This window comes from Plecotus auritus, assembly GCF_963455305.1.
Source record: "Plecotus auritus genome assembly, chromosome: 1".
In the NCBI taxonomy this organism is placed as follows: Eukaryota; Metazoa; Chordata; class Mammalia; order Chiroptera; family Vespertilionidae; genus Plecotus; species Plecotus auritus.
Genome location: NC_137770.1, coordinates 81,562,285 through 81,581,073, shown reverse-complemented (window position 1 = coordinate 81,581,073; position 18,789 = coordinate 81,562,285). Strand labels below are relative to the sequence as shown.

At 42.8% G+C, this 18,789-nt stretch overlaps 1 pseudogene across 1 annotated transcript; it reads right to left on the bottom strand.

The window, feature by feature from the left end:
- Positions 1 to 2,338: 2,338 nt before the first annotated feature.
- LOC308247336 (ribonuclease 4-like) lies at positions 2,339 to 2,776 on the bottom strand (annotated as a pseudogene). Its single transcript has one exon. The product of its transcript is annotated as a ribonuclease 4-like (transcript).
- Positions 2,777 to 18,789: the final 16,013 nt, after the last annotated feature.

Genomic DNA, 18,789 nt, shown 5'->3' with positions numbered 1-18,789 from the left:
TCATCTAGAACACTGGGGGTCACTCTGAGAAGAGCCTGGAGCAAAGGAGTCATACATCAAAGACAGTCTTCTGGGTACAAAGGCATGACAAGGGCCAGGGTGCAAGAGTTAAAGAACAAAATTCAACCAAGTAAGTTTGAAGATCTAATTGGCTTTATTAAGCAATTCAGGAATTGGGCAGCATGCCATCTAGCAACTTGAAAGGTGCTTTGGTGAGTTGTACAAAATGGAGGGTTTTTACAGGCAGAAAGAGGGTGGGACTATGTAGTTAAAAGACTGGATTATTTTAAGCAAGGGCACCTTCATTCAGGGGAAGGCAAAGGGTTTTATCAGCCAGATTACCTCACCAGTGCTGATCAGGTAATTCTAAATTGATTGGTTTAAAATTTCACCTGTGGAAGAGGCTGAAATTTTGTTAGTTGTTAAGTTTTAGTTTGGTGACATGGATTAGCAAAAATGATTCACAATTTTATTTATGAACTAGAGGTCCAGATCACAAAATTCGTGCACTGGTAGGGTCCTTAGCGGCTGCCGGCTGCTGACAGAGTACTCCCTCCCTTTTCCCAGTTGCCTGCTGCCACAGGCCAGGGCCTCCTTCCCTTCCCCCAACCGGGCCCGCCCCCTGGTCGAACTCCCGGTCGAGGGGACTATTTGCTTACTATGCTTTTATTATATAGGATTTTCATGCCTCTGATTTTTTTTTACTTTACAATGGTGTGAAAGCAATATGTAGTCAGAAGAAACTGGTGGGCTAAGCTATGATGTTCAGTAGTGCTGAAAAGAATGCAGCAGAAAGCAGTCCAAAATGGGGTCACTTTTGGTAACCATGTAAAGTAACAGATAAGTTAATTACATTGATTGTAGTGATTTTTTCACAATGTATGAGGTTGCACACCTTAAACATAAACAATATATATTTGCTTTAATTTAAATATTTTCAGTTTAGTCCTTTCACGTGCACACCGACACACACACACACACACACACACTCATATACATACTTCCATTTTTAGCTGCTTGTGTCTTCATACATCTCTGTTCCCCAATTCGTTTCAAAATAATCAAAGGGAAAAGGGAAGGGTGTAAGAATTGTCTTTAGTAAATGACACAAATGTTTCTGTGTCATGGTCATTGATCCTACAGGTTTTAATCATGGACCAGTTTATGAGGGTATTAAGGTGTTGGTGCATGTTTATAAACTAGAAAATAATTAAAAGAGGATAAAAGAAAAGAAATCCCACACAAGAACCATAGCACCATCTTCACAGATATCTGTAGTTTGAGTTCTTTATTACAAAAAAAAACATGAAAAATCTTTCTAGTCAGGAAAAGAGAATGAGTCTTATTGATCTAGTACAGTGGTCGGCAAATTCATTAGTCAACAGAGCGGCAAACTGCGGCTCGCGCTTACTACTATGATTCAAAAGTTTGTGAAGAGAAAAAGGAAGTTCCTGTATAATTTCTTAACCTTAATAGACCCAAACATAACAAGGTTGACAAATTATACAGAAAGAGCTCTCATTTTTCCAGTTCATATTTCTAAATTTTTTTAAAATATATTTTATTGATTTTTTACAGAGAGGAAAGGAGAGGGATAGAGAGTTAGAAACATCGATGAGAAAGAAACATCGATCAGCTGCCTCCTGCACACCTCCTACTGGGGATGTGCCCGCAACCAAGTTACGTGCCCTTGACCGGAATCAAACCCGGGACCTTTCAGTCCGCAGGCCGACACTCTATCCACTGAGCCAAACCGGTTTTGGCAATATTTCTAAATGTTTAATGCTTCCTCCAACAGCTGACTTTTGAGAATATCAAAAAGGAGTTACTTTTAAAGCACTCCCTGTGATGGAGTAGAAAAATTCCTGGATTAATAGCCAGTTGAAATGGATTGTTGGTTTCAGCTTTTCCACTGTCTTCATGTTCTTCAGCAAATCCTTTAACTTTGGGTCTTGTTTGTAGCAACATGAGCATCACAGGGGTGCGTGGTATTAAAATGAGATCACTGAGATGGGAGCATCTTAAAATATTTGAAATGCTATATCATACATATAATGACGAAATTCCAGAGGATAGGATCTGAGAGGGTTACGTTGACTAGTATTATAAAAGGAAGCAGAAGAGTTTATAGAAAATTTTATTACAGAAAGCCCAGTGCCATTATATGTTTATGTCTCCATTTCTTTTGATGCATTTAAGAGAATGGATTATATAGAGAAAAAGAAGTAGGCATAAGCAGAGGAGGCAGAGCCTGAGATAGCTCAAATGCATTACTCATTGCTATTCAAGAAATAAGTAAAAGGTCAACCACGGGGCCATAATCCCTTCAGGGTAGCATCTATCCGTCAAAGTGCACAGGCACCAGGGGGTTACCCTCACAGGCGATGACAACACGCCTAGAGCTGGCCCTGCCCTGATATCTGCAGTTTCACGGGGAACCTGCTGTAAGCCTGCAGTCTGTGACTCTCACTACATCCTCATGGCAGTTCATCTTGCCATTCTTGCACCGGATATTTTGGGTCCTGCAGATGTTATTAATGGTTCCGATGTTTGCATGGATGAAGGTGTTGAATTGCTTGCACCAAGGCCTAGTCATCCCCCGTGTTTGCATCATCGTGTTGCAGTGCAAGTTGGTGCCACCTGTCCCTGTAGAGTCCACATGTTGCCGCTGGAATCGTTGGTACATGGACTGGCCATAGGAGGGCTGCACCAGTTCTAACCCCAGCAGGGTCAGCAGCAAGAGCAGGAGCAATGAAAGTGTCTTCTGGAGAGCCATCACTACCTTGGAGGTGCCTGGAGAGAAACCAAGGGGTAGGAGAAAGGAAGGTAACAAATGGGCACCAGAGAGGTGTTGAGAATGGAAAGTTGGTATTTTCCAAGTCTATAGTCTACTCTTTCCTCCCCACTTCTCTGTTCACAACTTTTCTCATCACTGCTTCACCAAGATTTAAAAGTTTGCAAAACATGATCTTCTCTGAAAGCAAGAACTTTTCTCTTTTATAGAGAGATGATGCAGTAGCCAGTACAATGACTCAGGGCAGAGACTGACAGGCTGGATGTCCAGGTGTATGTGTCCTGTATGGTCAGGGTGTGAAAAGGGAGAAAAGGCAGATTTAAATGAAACTGGAGTTGTCTGTCTCTTGAGGAAATTTTCTGACATGTGATCTTTGGAGAGTGTTCAGTTCCCTGGAGACTCTGATTCCCGAAGGTTTGGATAGACAGGATATGCCAAAGAGAGTTTGTGAACTGATTTTAATTCCTTGACATCTGGGAGTTGAGGAAGGTGTAGGGAAAAAAAAGGACAGAGTAACGTTTAGGGTTACCCTTTCCTCTCATGTGTGTATTCTTTTTTTAAATTAAAAAACATTTCAATTACAATTGACATATATTAGTTTCAGGTGTACTACATAGTGATTTATATAGCTTAAGAAGTGATCACCACATAAGTCTAGCACCCATCTGACACCATACATCGTTATTACAATGCTACTGACTATATTCTCTACGCTGACTTGGCATCCCCATGGCTATTTTTAAAACTGGCCTGTAGAGAGCTCCTGGGAAGGCACGTGAGCATTTCCTTAATTATTGTCAGCTGAATCCAGTGGCGTTGGTAGAGCCACGTCCTGGAGACGTACTGTGCCAGAGGCAGGTACGTCATCAGCCTGACCCTTAGCTCAGGTGCCAGGGGGTGGGTTTCATTATCTAAGTTCAGCCAGGCGCAAGGAACGGATGCAATTACCTGGGCTTAACCAGAAGTGACGATTACAAAGAAGCCACAAAGAATGGATCCAGCTGGATCTTTAACCATGATTTCACATAATTTTCTTTGTTTTAAACTCTAGTAAAACTTCCTGGGATTATCCTATCTAATAAAATAGTAATATGCAAATTGACCATCACTCCAACACTAGATGGCTGCCCCCATGTGGACACAAGATGGCTGCCACAAGATGGCCAGCAGGGGAGGGCAGTTGGGAGGGACCAGGACTGCAAGGGAGGGCAGTTGGGGGTGATCAAGCCTGCAGGAGAGGGCAGTTAGGGGTGACCAGGCTGGCAGAGGAGGGAAGTTGGAGGCGACCAGGCCTGCAGGGAAGGGCAGTTGGGTGGGACCAGGCCTGCAGGGGAGGGCAGTTAGGGGTAACCAGGCCTGCAGGGAAGGGCAGTTAGGGGTGACCAGGCCTGCAGGGGAGGGCAGTTAGGGACAAACAGGCTGTCAGGGGAGCAGTTAGGCATCAATCAGGCTGGCAGGGGAGTGGTTAGGGCAGCCTTGGGCAAACTACGGCCCGCGGGCCGGATCTGGCTGTTCTATTCAGTTCTCTTGCTCTCCCCTCCGCTCCTTTACTTTGAATTTATATTAGTTCACACAAACACTCCATCCATGCTTTTGTTCCGGCCCTCCGGTCCAGTTTAAGAACCCATTGTGGCCCTCGAGTCAAAAAGTTTGCCCACCCCTGGGTTAGGGGGTGGTCAGGCTGGCAGGCAGAAGTGGTTAGGGGCAATCAGGAAGGCAGGCAGGTGAGCAGTTGGGAGCCAGCAGTCCTAGATTGTGAGAGGGATATCCAACTGCCCGTTTAGGCCCGATCCTGGGATGTCGGGCAGTCGAACATCCCTCAAGGGGGTCTCATATTGGAGAGGGTGCAGGCTGGGCTGAGGGACACAACCCCCCATGCATGAATTTCGTGCACCGGGCCTCTAGTACTGTATATAATAAACACACTGCACTGGCTCTGAGTCACTGTCTTTCCATCAGAGGACAGCTGTCCCACCCGGTCCCAGTTTTCCCTACTGTCTCTGTGTCTGTCTCTTTCATTTTCTCAATCCCCCATCACCCCTACTCAGGACTCCTACCCTCTCTCTAGCCACGCTGGATGTGGTAAATAGAGAAATACTTTATACTGGCCATTTGTGCTTCTTAGTTCCTTCACCTTTTTCACCCAGTTGGCATTCTTTTAATGGTATCAAAAGAAGTTCTGTTTTCATAGCTATGGCACACTGAAGTCTTTTTTGGAAATCTTGCTAATCCTATATATATATTTTAAAAAAGTAAAAAAACAGAGTATCCAGCCAAAGTGCTCTGAAGATAGTAAATATTGGTTGAGTGAACTAGTAATCAAAAAGAGGGAATTAGTGAACGAATGAAATGAAATGGCTTGTGGAATTGACTGATAAAAGAACTTTTAAAAATAAATCTCATCAGCACAATTGTCACAAAAGAGGACTTATACTGTCTTTTTTCCTTGCTGTTTCTATGCACAACCAAAAACTAGGCCCTGGTGATATATTCCATCATCATGTATGTATCCTTGATGCTGTCTCTGTCTTGTTAATAGCGGTTGCTAGTTTTCTGTTGTCTCTACTTGCAGAATCATGTTGTTGGCACTTTTGGCAGTGGAAAATAAACATATGTTTAATAGAGTTTAAAAATAACATAAACACTAAAAAAAACAAACACACCCTTCAGAGCCACAACAAAGAAAGCATTGCCATATTGTGTCAGAACATTGCTTCTGTTGACTGAAGAAAGGAAGAACCCAGACCTATCTGACTCCAAAATCAGTGCTTTTTCCACATCTTCTACTGCCTCTCTCTTTCCACTCCCTAGATATTCAGGATATGCAAGACATTTATGTTCAGAGTTGCTTCTCTCTAGCAACAGAGTTTAATCAGGGGTGGAAAAGGGTAAGAGTGGAAGTGGGAATCGCTCACCAACACCAACTAGCTAGATGGTGCCATCTGACGGTCACTCCTGGGATTGGCATGAACTCATGAATGTGAATCTCCTTGACCCTGGTAATGAGTCAGGGCTGACTCATTAGAGCAGCAATTTTCAACCTCTTTCATCTCATGGCACACATAAATTAAATACTAAAATTCTCTAGTACACCAAAAAATATATTATTTTACAATCTGCCAAAATAAATAGGTATAATTTTGATTCATTCATACCAGGCCGCTATTGTGTTGGTTGTCATTTTTTAATTTGACAACCTAAATAGTCAGGTATTGCATGTTTTAAAAATTCTTGTGGCATACCAGTTGAAAATCGCTGTACTAGAGCAAATAAAATTAATCTCTGACTCAACAGGAAGTGAGCAACCCAAAACAGAAAGGGCAGTTTTTTGAGGGTCATACAGGCCCATTTCTACATATGCAGTCCATGGGCTGATTGTACCTGAAGTCCTGGTTTGATGTATATGGGTACAACTGTCCTTTGTTTTCAAAGATGCTGCTTCATGATGGCAGGTCACAGAGTCTGGGTGACTGAAATGGCTGATGAGGGACCTGCATACCAGTTTCAAACATAACTTCATTCTCTAAAATGCTGTCTCCTATAGTCACAGCCACCTTTTGCTTATATACAACAGGCTAGAAGGCTCTAGGTCACATTTCAGTGCCTGCAGCTATAGATATGAGATATGGAGTTAGGAAGAGAGAAAAGTGAACAGTTGTGGGAAGAAGAGTAACTGGGAGAAATGATGCTTGATTAACTCCTCATCCTTAGACTAATGAATAGAACTTCTGAAGGTACACTTAGCACTTGGATAATAGCTTTATCACAACAATGTACTTTGGATTATTTTCCCCAAATCTAATCTTTCATGGTAATCTTGCACCTCTGATTTTGCATGGTTTTGTCTAACCTTTTCTCATCCTGCTTCTTTGTGTCCAAGATATGATTTAGAAAAATAACTGGCTACAGAGAAGACCTAAACTATTCATCAAGAGCAAACCCACAGCCTCAGCCACAATAACCAACTGATTAAACAAGACATCAACAAATATTTGCCAACAAGTCCAATGTAGCCATCAATGGGTGTATCTCAAGTCTCTAGCTACAACAGAAAATGAAATGATCCCCAAACCATCCCAACACATACTTTTTGGTCAGAGCTTGTCCCAAAGGCTTTCTCCACTTTACCACAGTGATTCTCAATGAGAACTTCTTTTGATACTGTGACCCCAAAGAACTAGCTCAGCCACTTTAACAATACGATCTTGGGAAAATTACTTAACCTCTCTCAGCATTATTCCTCATTAGTGAGTATAATAATATCTACCTCTTAGGGATGTTATGCGGAATAAATGATAAAATCAATGTTAACTGCTTATCATAATGCCAGGTACATGGTAAGTGCTCAGTAACTGTTGGCAATGATCATTTTTGCGATTTCCATTTTTCTTAGTTACCTTTGCTTCCTTCAATCTGGATAAAATAATGAATGACTATACCAAGTTGTGTGTATTATTATTCCTCTCTCTCTTATTGTGTAGAGCACCTGTATTTTTTCAAAATTAGAAGGCTATTTTTAAGTTGAAATATCTCAGCTACCAGAATTTATCCTGTGTCCCTACAGAAAATTTTCCTCTTCACATTGAGTGGAATTCTCTTCCTTGCATATCACCATTCTTCAAAGGGTTTGGGCATTTTGAGGGTTTTGTTTTCTTTTCCTTGCAAAGTTGACCAGGACTTCAATTCCTCAAATGATTCACTTGAGATACAGACTGACTTGCCTGTCACATGACATTTCATTTTAAGCAGCTTTAGGTTGTAAGAGAACAAGAGACCCAGAGCAAAAAGTGCTAGGATTGGCTACCCAGCTGCTAGTTCCCTCAGCAGGTCAGTAAACAGCCCCAAACCATTGCCATGTGATTTCCAAGGAAACAGTCATTTGCCCTAACACCAGAGCAGAGAATGCAATGATAATACTCTAAGCCGATTTTTGGGAAGATATGTGTTTTCACAGCTATGGCACACTCAATATAATAATGGTCCATACTTGTGGCCTTCCCTACCAAGGCCTGGAGTAGGTCAATGATCTCTATGGAGGTCGTCTTGCATCATATCAGGGTGAAGGTACTGGCTGGAGAACCTGAGAAAAGGGTCTAAATATTCTACCAACATCTGGACCTTTCTGACTTACTAAGGGTTTTGGGGGATTTTAAATAAGGCAAATTTTCTATTAAGAAAGATTTGGAAACTCTTCTTCCTACTTGCTTAGGAAATGACAGTGATATCAAGTTTTAAATAGGTTAACTCAAGGAAGAAAGATTCATGTGCTGAGTGTGCACCAGTAATTTACTTCCCCATTTCCTCCTGCATAAGTTTAAATACTTTCAGTGAGTCTAGGCTCTCTCAGGCAGCACCTGGACTCTGATCTATAACCTGGGTATTGAAAAAGCAAGGCTTTTGGCCCATTTCAGGGCAATGTAGGCAGCAGGAGAGGGTACCCTTGTGAATACTGTGACCACTACAGCCATATGTTCACAAGACAGCAAAACTAGTGATTCATAACTTTAATTTATTAACAACCACTTTATAAATAAAATATTCAGGCAACTGTTGATAGAAATCAGGTAAGGGGAAGTTAACAATTAAATCTGTGAATTGTTTAGTATATTTTATAAAGAATGTGCCTATTCACCTAAGTATGTGTTTACTTGAAAACAAATCTAGATGAAGAAGAATAAGGTATAAGCTTGGAATCTTTCTATAAATTCCCAAAGACCTCACAGTTGCCTGACATCCATTGGTAAAGTAAAAGTTTAGAGACAAAATAATGTAAAGTAATCAAATTTTTAATCTTTATATGAAATAACCAGGAGAATACCGTGGGAGCAGTCTAGTCAAAGCAACTCAAAATTACCTCTTGCCTAAGACAAGAGGTGCGTACTAGGAGTGAATTTTAGTGTTCGTGCAGGTGTGTGTGTGTGTGTGTGTGTGTGTGTGTGTGTGTATGTGTGTGTGTGTGTGTGTGTTTATGTGTTAGGGAGAAAGAGAGAGGGGAGAGAGAGAGAGAGAGAGAGAGAGAGAGAGAGAGAGAGAGAGAGAGAGAGAGAAAGTTTAACAGGGAGGTAGATAGAAAGTTTAATTGATCTGTTGGTATTTAGTTCTAAACACCACTTCTCAAAGTTTAACTTTCGTAAAAGTACTATTGGCTTATTTGACAGCAAGAACAATTTGCCTCTCATGAAAATTTTGCTTAGCAGCCATGAGCCCTGGAATTTCCCAACTCTCTCTGTAAGATGAATTTACATCCATCCTTCCACTCACAGGAAGGGGAAGTCTACCTCCCTATTGACTGAGAAGGCACTAACTGATAGGGAAAAGGGCATTTGTATTCCATGCCATCCTCTCTGGGGCAGCTGAGTAAAGAAAATGGGGAAAAATCAATAGGCCAAGAATTGATGAGAAGACTTTGATTCTTACTGATTTTAGAGACATTTTTATTTATTACAGGTTGTAAAACAGAAAACAAAAGGTCCAGGCTGCTCATTTTCCGGGCCCCTGGCAACAAATATAGTCACCACTGTTTTGGAGTATGTAGGGAAAATGCCAGGAATGGAGAGCAGAGCCAACTCTGCAGGCCTGGGTCCACCCCCAGCTGCCCTCCTCTGCTGACCCAGTCACCCCTAACTGTTTTCCCCTGCTGGCCCGATTGCCCACAATGGCCCTCCCCTGCAGACCATCTTGTGGTGGCCATCTTGTGTCCACATGAGGGCAGCCATCTTTGACCACATGGGGCGGCCATCTTGTGTGTTGGAGTGACAGTTGATTTGCATATTACTCTTTTATTAGATAGGATAACATACTAGAGGCCCGGTGCACAAAATTTGTGCATGGGGGGAGGTGTGTGTCCCTCAGCCCAGCCTGTGTCCTCTCCAATCTGGGATTCCTTGAGGGATGACCGACTGCTTGTTTAGGATTGGGTCTAAATGGGCAGTCGGACATCACTCACAATCCAGGACTGCTGGCTCCCAACCACTCCCCTGCCTGCCTGCCCAATTGCCCCTAACCACTTCTGCCTGCCAGCCTGATCACCCCCTAACCACTACCCTGCTAGCCTGATTGACACCTAACTGCTCCCCTGCCAGCCTGATTGCCCCTAACTGCCCTCCCCTGCTGGCCAGGTCACCCCCAACAGCTCTCCCCTGCAAACCTGGTCCCACCCAACTGCCCTCCCCTGCAGGCCTTGTCCCTCCCAACTGCCCTCCCCTGCAGGCCTGATCCCCCCCAACTGCCATACCCTGCTGGCCTGGTCACCCCCAACAGCTCTCCCCTGCAAACCTGGTCCCACCCAACTGCCCTCCCCTGCAGGCCTGGTTGCCCCTAACTGCCCTCCCCTGCAGACCTTATCCCTCCCAACTGCCCTCCTCTGCAGGTCTGGTCCTCCCCACTGCCCTCCCTTGCAGACCTGGTCCCCCCCAACTGCCCTCCCCTGCAGGCATGGTTGCCCCTGATTGCCCTCCCCTACTGGCCCGGAAACCCCTAACTGCCTTCCCCTGCTGGCCTGGTCACCCCTAACTGCCCTCTTCTGCAGGCCTGGTCCCCCCCCCCCACTTCCCTCCACTGCAGGCCTGCTTCCCCACAACTGCCCTCCCCTGCAGGCCTAGTCCCCCCCCCCAGTTGCCCTCTTCTTCTGGCCATCTTGTGCTGGCCATCTTGTGTCTACATGGGGGTGGTCATCTTTGACCACATGGGGATGCCCATCTTGTGTGTTGCAGCGATGGTCAATTTGCATATTACTCTTTTATTAGATAGGATAGAGGCCTGTTGCATGGTTGGGTGTCAGCTGCTTTGCCCTGAAGGGTGTCTCGGATCAGGGCTGGGGTTCCCTTGTGGCATGGGGCGGCCTGGGAGAGGGGCCTGTGGTGGTTTGCAGGCCGGCCACACTCCCCAGCAACCCAAGTGGAGGCCCTGGTATCTGGGATTTATTTATTTTCTATAATTGAAACTTTGTAGCCTTGACTGGAGGCCAAGGCCGGCCAGAGCAGGAAGGTTGGCTTCCTCCATCGCCAGGGGAAACCCAGGCCTCCTGGTCTCTCCAGCTCTGTGACCACCGCCATATTTGTTCGGTTAATTTGCAAACTCACTCCTGATTGGCTGGTGGGCGTGGCTTGTGGGCAAAGCAGAGGTACGTTCAAATTGCATGTTTCTCTTTTATTATATAGGATTGTCCTAAGGTAAGGTGGAGCTATACACTTCAAAGGGGAGGGTTTCGTCTACAGAGTCCATTGTCAGAATGGGGAATAGCCTACGGCTATTTAGGTGTTTGGCCAGTAGGAGGCAATAACATGTATATTAAGATGCCCTGAGCTGTCTGGCAGCAAATGATCATCCTATTCAGGTTTGGGGGAAATGCCTTTAGCCATTCCAACAGGCTAAAACATATGTGATTCAGCCCTTGTTGAGTCCCCAAGTTCCATTAAGCTTTTGCTGAAACTCCTGCAATTATGACATGCTGGCATTGGCTTCTGGCAATCCCAGATGCATTTTAAGAGAAAAAGCAGAATCTGAAGCAGTATATACATAGTATACAATATCCCATAGGTTATAAAAACATATACATAGCATAGACAAAAGTGTGGAGAATTATGCACTAAAACATCAATGTTTTTATAGGTGATGAAAATAAAAATAACATATTTGTATTTGTTTATCAGGTATTTGATTATTTTGTGCCTTTTCAATATCTACCACCCACTTGGTAACTTAGAGAAATATATACTGGAGCTTTCTTATGAATAATTACTTATTATTGGCTTATTCCCAAAATTAATCAATGAGAGCTTCCAGGTCTATGAACGCTATTCCTAGATTTACCTCTAATTTCTGGGTCTCTGATAAGACTATATTCTTGAAATTGTCATTTACCCATCAAATTGATGATGGAACCACAGAGAGGCTGACATTGTTTTTTCTTACTATAGAAATCAACATGTAATAAATTAGTGTATTAAATTGCAATACTTATTTTTTGTGCAACTCAGCTATACAGTTAAAGCTTTAAACGTCTATTCTGAAGACATTGTATGGTTTTTTTTAATAAAAGATCAGAGTTTGTGCCTTTTTAAAAATATTAAAAGTACAAGATCCATATTGGGGTAAAAATTCATTTTTTGCTGGTATTTTGACAGGAATTCAGGAGGATGGGAGTGGGGGAAAATAAGAAATTTTCTCACGCTTTCTGCATTTCTGTGTGAATGAATTTCTTTTTTATTTAAGCTGAAGGCAATTAATTGGTGAGTACTGCCACAAAAGCAACTTTGCATCTTTGAAAAACATAAAGGTCTTATGGAAATAGATGTAATATTGAGACCCAATCTTTCTTTCTGGGAAGTATTGAGAGGAAGATCTTTAAAAACAGAAAACACTGAAAAATTGTTTTGACTGAGTGCAATCTTAGAAATCATCTTTCTTCACACTTTCATTTCTCAGAAAACGATTCTAAGGCTCAGAGAAGTCACATGGTTTGGCCACAGTCACTGCATGACCTGCTGACAGAGGCCTTGTGTCCCAGCTGGTGGAGGGGGCTGGGTGTCCTGCACCAACACTTATGCTCACACACGTGCTTGCTGACAGTGGGATATTCTCTCCTGCTCATGTAACACAACCATAGCACTGCTGAGGTCTGCTTTTCTGGATCCTCTGTGAGAGATAAACTGGGAAAAAGGGGGAAAGTAGAGTTGAGTTTGGGGCAGTACCAAGAATAGCAGAGAGGGATTAAGGATTAGCCTTTCTGGAGAAGTGAGACTCATATTCAGAGAGAGGGAACTCCTGCCAGATCAGATTGCAATGAAAGAAGGCATCAGGACTGTTTAATTCACACCTCAAAGCAGGTCAGCCAGTAGGTCAGAAGAGTGGACTTAATGAGTCAATAAAAGGCTCCACTTAATGAGATGTGAGACTTGTCCCCTGAACTGGTTAAAGCTGAACTCTCTTCACTTGATATGCCTGCATGGACTTCCTCGTCCACGTGGTTTGTTCTTGACACTATCTCCCAGCTTTGGGAAAAGAAGACTATTGTGCTCATTGTACCAGTCCTGGTGATTAACTCAAGGAGGAAAGCAGGAGATGGAAGATGTGAGACCCCAAATAGTTCTAAGCAAATGAGTGTTCTCAAGACTTTGCTTCCTTGATGGAGCCAGCATGTGAGGCTTCTTAAAGAGAGCGAGAGACACTGCTTGGAGCAGATATTCTCCTGGGGACCGCTTCCTCCTAAGCTGGCTCCCCTTGCTCCAGCGTCTCTAGTAGAATCAACCAATGCCCCCAGAGCCTGGAGCTGGGAGCCCCGGGACACTCATTCCCTTCCTGCCTCCACTTCCCTCACCCCAGCTGCTGCAATGGAAGTACCCCTTAAAATACCTCAGTATGAGTCCCCAGCCCCTGGAACTCCACAGATGGGGGCAGCAGCAAAGCTATCCTGCCTTCTCCCACCACACTTCACAGCAAGAAGGCCAGTGGGAGAACTCTTGGGGAAATCAGAACTAGAAGAAGAGATCAATTTCACTAGATATTGCAGTCCTTTGGGTGCACATCCTGGGGCATGTTCCCCACCCAGGGCACACCAGGCAGCACAGTGTAGTGAGTACGCTGCTCTGGAAGTTGGGGACCTGAGGCTGGTTTCTGTTTCTGCTGCCAAGGTGCTGTCTGACCTTGGGACTGCTGTGACCTTCAGTCTCCTTGTGTGTATAATGGGAAAACGATGGAAGTTCCTTTCCATTGCTTGTGTCCTTCCATTCCTTGAGTTCAAAGTAACTGTCTATATCTTTTACAGATTGAAGTCTTTTGCTTGGTATTGAAGGTACTTCTATTTGGGCCTACAGTTTTCTTTCTGTGTCATCCCTCACCCCTCCCAGTCACATGGAATAACTTGTTATTTTCGAAATACACAGTGCTCTACCATGAGCGTCTACTTCTCTTTCTGGACTTTTTTTTAAAAATCCGAATTGCCCTTCCGGTATGCCTAATAAAAAACACCTATTTATCTTTAAAAGTCCTCCCAAGGTAAACTTTGCTCTGAAATATTCCCCTATTTCCCCCACTCCACTCCTTTTCTCCCATTGCTTTCTGATAACCCCATCTTTACCTGTACCGAGCTCTTATCAAGGTCAGGTTTGTATTACAACTCTAGGGGCTGCTTCTGCGGAGAGAATTCTCAGCACTTGGATCTAAAACAAAGTCCTTGAATTACTGCTTAGCTCTTCTCAGGAGAAGACAAGGTCTGTGGCTCTGGTGGAGACGGCAGAGTTCAGGCTCCCAGCTCCCTCAGGTGTCCTGCTTTCCTCTCTTGTCAGTTGTTTTCTTTCTCTCTTTCTTTCCTCACCTGAAAATATGTGTGTATTGATTTTTTTAGAGAGAGAGGAAGGGAGACGAAGAGAAGGAAAGAGAGAATCATCTATGTGAGAGAGAAACATCTATTGGCTGACTTTTATACCTGTCCTGCCTGAGGAATAGAATCCTCAACCTAGGTATGTGCCCTGACTGGGAGGGAATCCAACCCATGACCTTTTGGTGTGTGGGACGGCACTTCAACCAACAGCTATCTGGGGAGGGCTAGATGTTTTTTTCTTGTTTGTTTTTCAATATCTTTTTATTGATTTTAGAGAGATTATTAGTAGAAGGGAGAGGAACAGAGAGATAGAAACATTGATTGGCTGCCTCGTATATGCTCTCAGCTGGGTATCCAGCCTGCAAAATGTGGCCTTGAACAAAATCAAACCATGACCTCTTGTTCATGGGTCCATGTTCAATCTCTAAGCTATACCAGCGGGACTAGATGGGTTTTTATTTTACAATGCATACAGGTAAAATTTTGTAAATGTTATAAATGTCCAACAGTAGAGAAATTATTTGATTGATCATGCTACATCCTTAACATGAAATACTATAGACCCTTCAGAATAATATAGGTATTTGTTGACTTGGAATAAATGTTTATGATGCATATTTTTGACTAAGCTTTTTTGCTGTTATATGTAATATAACATATTTGCAGAAAAACAAATTTTAAGTATAAAACTCAATAAATTAATCCAAAGTGAACATATCTTTGTTCACTACTATCTAAGTTAAGAAACTGAATATTAACAAAAGCCCAGATGCATTTTAAGAGAAAAATCAGAATCTGAAGCAGTATATACATAGTATACAATATCCTACATGTTATAAAAACATATACATAGCATAGACAAAAGTGTGGAGAATTATGCACTAAAACATCAATGTTTTTATAAGTGATGAAAATACAAATAATATATTTATATTTGTTTATCAGATATTTTATTATTATGTACCTTTTCAATATTTACCACCCACTTGGTAACATAGAGAAATATATACTGGAGCTTTCTTATGAATAATTACTTACTATTGGCTTATTCCCAAAATTAATTAATGAGAGTCTCTAGTTCTATGAATGCTATTCCTAGATTTATCTCTATTTTCTGGGTCTCTGATAAGACTGTATTCTTGAAATTTTCATTTACCCAACAAATTGATGATGGAACCACAGAGAGGCTGACATTGTTTTTTCTTACTATAGAAATCAACATGTAATAAATTAGTGTATTAAATTGCAATACTTATTTTTTGTGCAACTCAGTTATACAATTAAAGCTTTAAACGTCTATTCTGAAGACATTGTATGGTTTTTTAAATAAAAGATCAAGGGAGAAACCAAGATGGCGGCATAGGTAAACACCTAAACTGCTGCCTCGCACAACAATTTCAAAACTACAACTAAAAGACAGACGGACACCATCCAGAACCACAGGAAAGCTGGCTGAGTGAAAATTCTACAACTAGAAGGAAAGAGAAAAGCTCACAGAGAATTGGAGGTACGGCAAAGGGGCTTTGTGCGCGCAGAGAGGAAGGGCGGCTGAGAGCCTGGCTGACTTCCTCTGGCGGAAGGGGGAAGGAAGCCTCTGACCGCACTGAACCCCAGTTCTGACTGCACTGAACCCCAGTTCCGGGCGAACCCCTGGTGGGGGGGAGTCTGGACTCTCGGGCGGAGACTCGAGCTGGGAAAGGCAGAAGTCTGAAGGCGCACGCGGGCCAGTGCACACAAAGGCTGCGGAGGTTGCCACAGGCTTTCCCTAGTGGAAGGGAGTCAGAGGATTCTGACTGCACTGAGCCCCAGTTCTGACTGCAGTGAACCCCAGTTCCAGGCGAGCCCCTGGGGACCCACGCTCTTGTGGGGGGAGTCTGGACTCTCGGGCGGAGACTCGGGAGCCGGGGAAGGCAGAGGACTGAAAGCGCACATGCGCGCAAGGGCAAGGCTGACAGGAAGCCAAGACTGAGACTCCACCCCATCCAAGCTGAGCACAGAGGCTATTGCAATTTGGCAAGTCTAATCCTATAAGGCTGTCTCCAGCACCGAACTTCTCCCAGCATAGACACAGCTGATCCTTACAGCCAACTGGCCCGGAGGTCAATTCTTCCCAGTGATACCAACAACAATAAAGACTTAATTACAACAAGGCTGTACACACAGTCCACAAAGGGGTACACCAAGAGTGTCCACCTCAGGTTAACTGGGGAAGCAGACCCACTGGGCCATATTGGAAACCTAGCACAAATATCTACCTTACCAACTCAGGGAATCAGTAAAAATGCGGAGTCAAAGAATCAGATCACAAACGAAAGTAATGGAGGAAAACAAACGACTGGATATAGAATTCAAAACCACGGTTATAAGGCTTTTTAAGAATATCCTAGAAAAGGCCGATAAATATAACGAGACCCTCGAAGATATGAAAAAGGACCAACTAGAAATTAAACATACACTGACTGAAATAAAAAATATTATACAGAGACCCAAAAACAGACAAGAGGAACACAAAAATCAAGTCAAAGAATTGAATTACAAAGAAGCAAAAAACACTCAACCGAAAAAGCAAAAAGCAAAAAAAAAAATCCAAAAAGTTGAAGGTAATGTAAGAAGACTCTGGGACAACTTCAAGCGTACCAACATCAGAATTATGGGGGTGCCAGAAGAATAGAGAGAGCAAGATACTGAAAACCTATTTGAAGAAATAATGACCGAAAACTTCCCCCACCTGGTGAAAGAAATAGACTTACAAGTCCAGGAAGCCCACAGAACCCCAAACAAAAGGAATCCAAAGAGGACCACACCAAGACACATCATAATTAAAATGCCAAGAGCAAAAGACAAAGAGAGAATATTAAAAGCAGCAAGAGAAAAACAGTTAGTTACCTACAAGGGAGCACCCATACGACTGTCAGCTGACTTTTCAACAGAAACTATGCAGGCCAGACGGGAGTGGCAAGAAATTTTCAATGTGATGAATAGCAAGAACCTACAACCAAGAGTACTCTACCCAGCAAAGCTATCATTCAGAATTGAAGGGCAGATAAAGAGCTTCACAGATAAGAAAAAGCTGAAGGAGTTCATCACCACCAAACCAGTATTATATGAAATGCTGAAAGGTATTCTTAAAGAAGAGGAAGAAGAAAAAAGTAAAGAGAAAAATTATGAACAACAAATACATATCTATCAACAAGCGAACCTAAAAATCAAGTGAATTAAAAACCTGAGGAACAGAATAATCTGGTGAATATAATAGAATCAGGGGCAAAGAAAGGGAGTGGACTGATAATTCTCAGGGGGAAAGGGGTATGGGGGGTTCATGAAGAGAATGGACAAAAATCATACACCTATGGATGAGGACAGTGGGGGGGAAGTAAGGGCAGAAGGTAGGGTGGGAAATGGGTGGAGGGGAGCTATGGTGGGAAAAAGGAGAAATAATTGTAATAATCTGAATAAAGATTTATTTAAAAAATAAATAAATAAATAAATAAATAAATAAATAAATAAATAAAAGATCAGAGTTTGTGCCTTTTTAAAAATATTAAAAAGTACAAGATCCATATTGGGGTAAAAATTCATTTTTTGCTGGTATTTTGACAGGAATTCAGGAGGATGGGAGTGGGGGAAAATAAGAAATTTTCTCACGCTTTCTGCATTTCTGTGTGAATGAATTTCTTTTTTATTTAAGCTGAAGGCAATTAATTGGTGAGTACTGCCACAAAAGCAACTTTGCATCTTTGAAAAACATAAAGGTCTTATGGAAATAGATGTAATATTGAGACCCAATCTTTCTTTCTGGGAAGTATTGAGAGGAAGATCTTTAAAAACAGAAAACACTGAAAAATTGTTTTGACTGAGTGCAATCTTAGAAATCATCTTTCTTCACACTTTCATTTCTCAGAAAACGATTCTAAGGCTCAGAGAAGTCACATGGTTTGGCCACAGTCACTGCATGACCTGCTGACAGAGGCCTTGTGTCCCAGCTGGTGGAGGGGGCTGGGTGTCCTGCACCAACACTTATGCTCACACACGTGCTTGCTGACAGTGGGATATTCTCTCCTGCTCATGTAACACAACCATAGCACTGCTGAGGTCTGCTTTTCTAGATCCTCTGTGAGAGATAAACTGGGAAAAAGGGGGTAGAGTTGAGTTTGGGGCAGTACCAAGAATAGCAGAGAGGGATTAAGGATTAGCCTTTCTGGAGAAGTGAGACTCATATTCAGAGAGAGGGAACTCCTGCCAGATCAGATTGCAATGAAAGAAGGCATCAGGACTGTTTAATTCACACCTCAAAGCAGGTCAGCCAGTAGGTCAGAAGGTTGGACTTAAAGAGTCAATAAAAGGCTCCACTTAATGAGATGTGAGACTTGTCCCCTGAACTGGTTAAAGCTGAACTCTCTTCACTTGATATGCCTGCATGGACTTCCTCGTCCACGTGGTTTGTTCTTGACACTATCTCCCAGCTTTGGGAAAAGAAGACTATTGTGCTCATTGTACCAGTCCTGGTGATTAACTCAAGGAGGAAAGCAGGAGATGGAAGATGTGAGACCCCAAATAGTTCTAAGCAAATGAGTGTTCTCAAGACTTTGCTTCCTTGATGGAGCCAGCATGTGAGGCTTCTTAAAGAGAGCGAGAGATACTGCTTGGAGCAGATATTCTCCTGGGGACCTCTTCC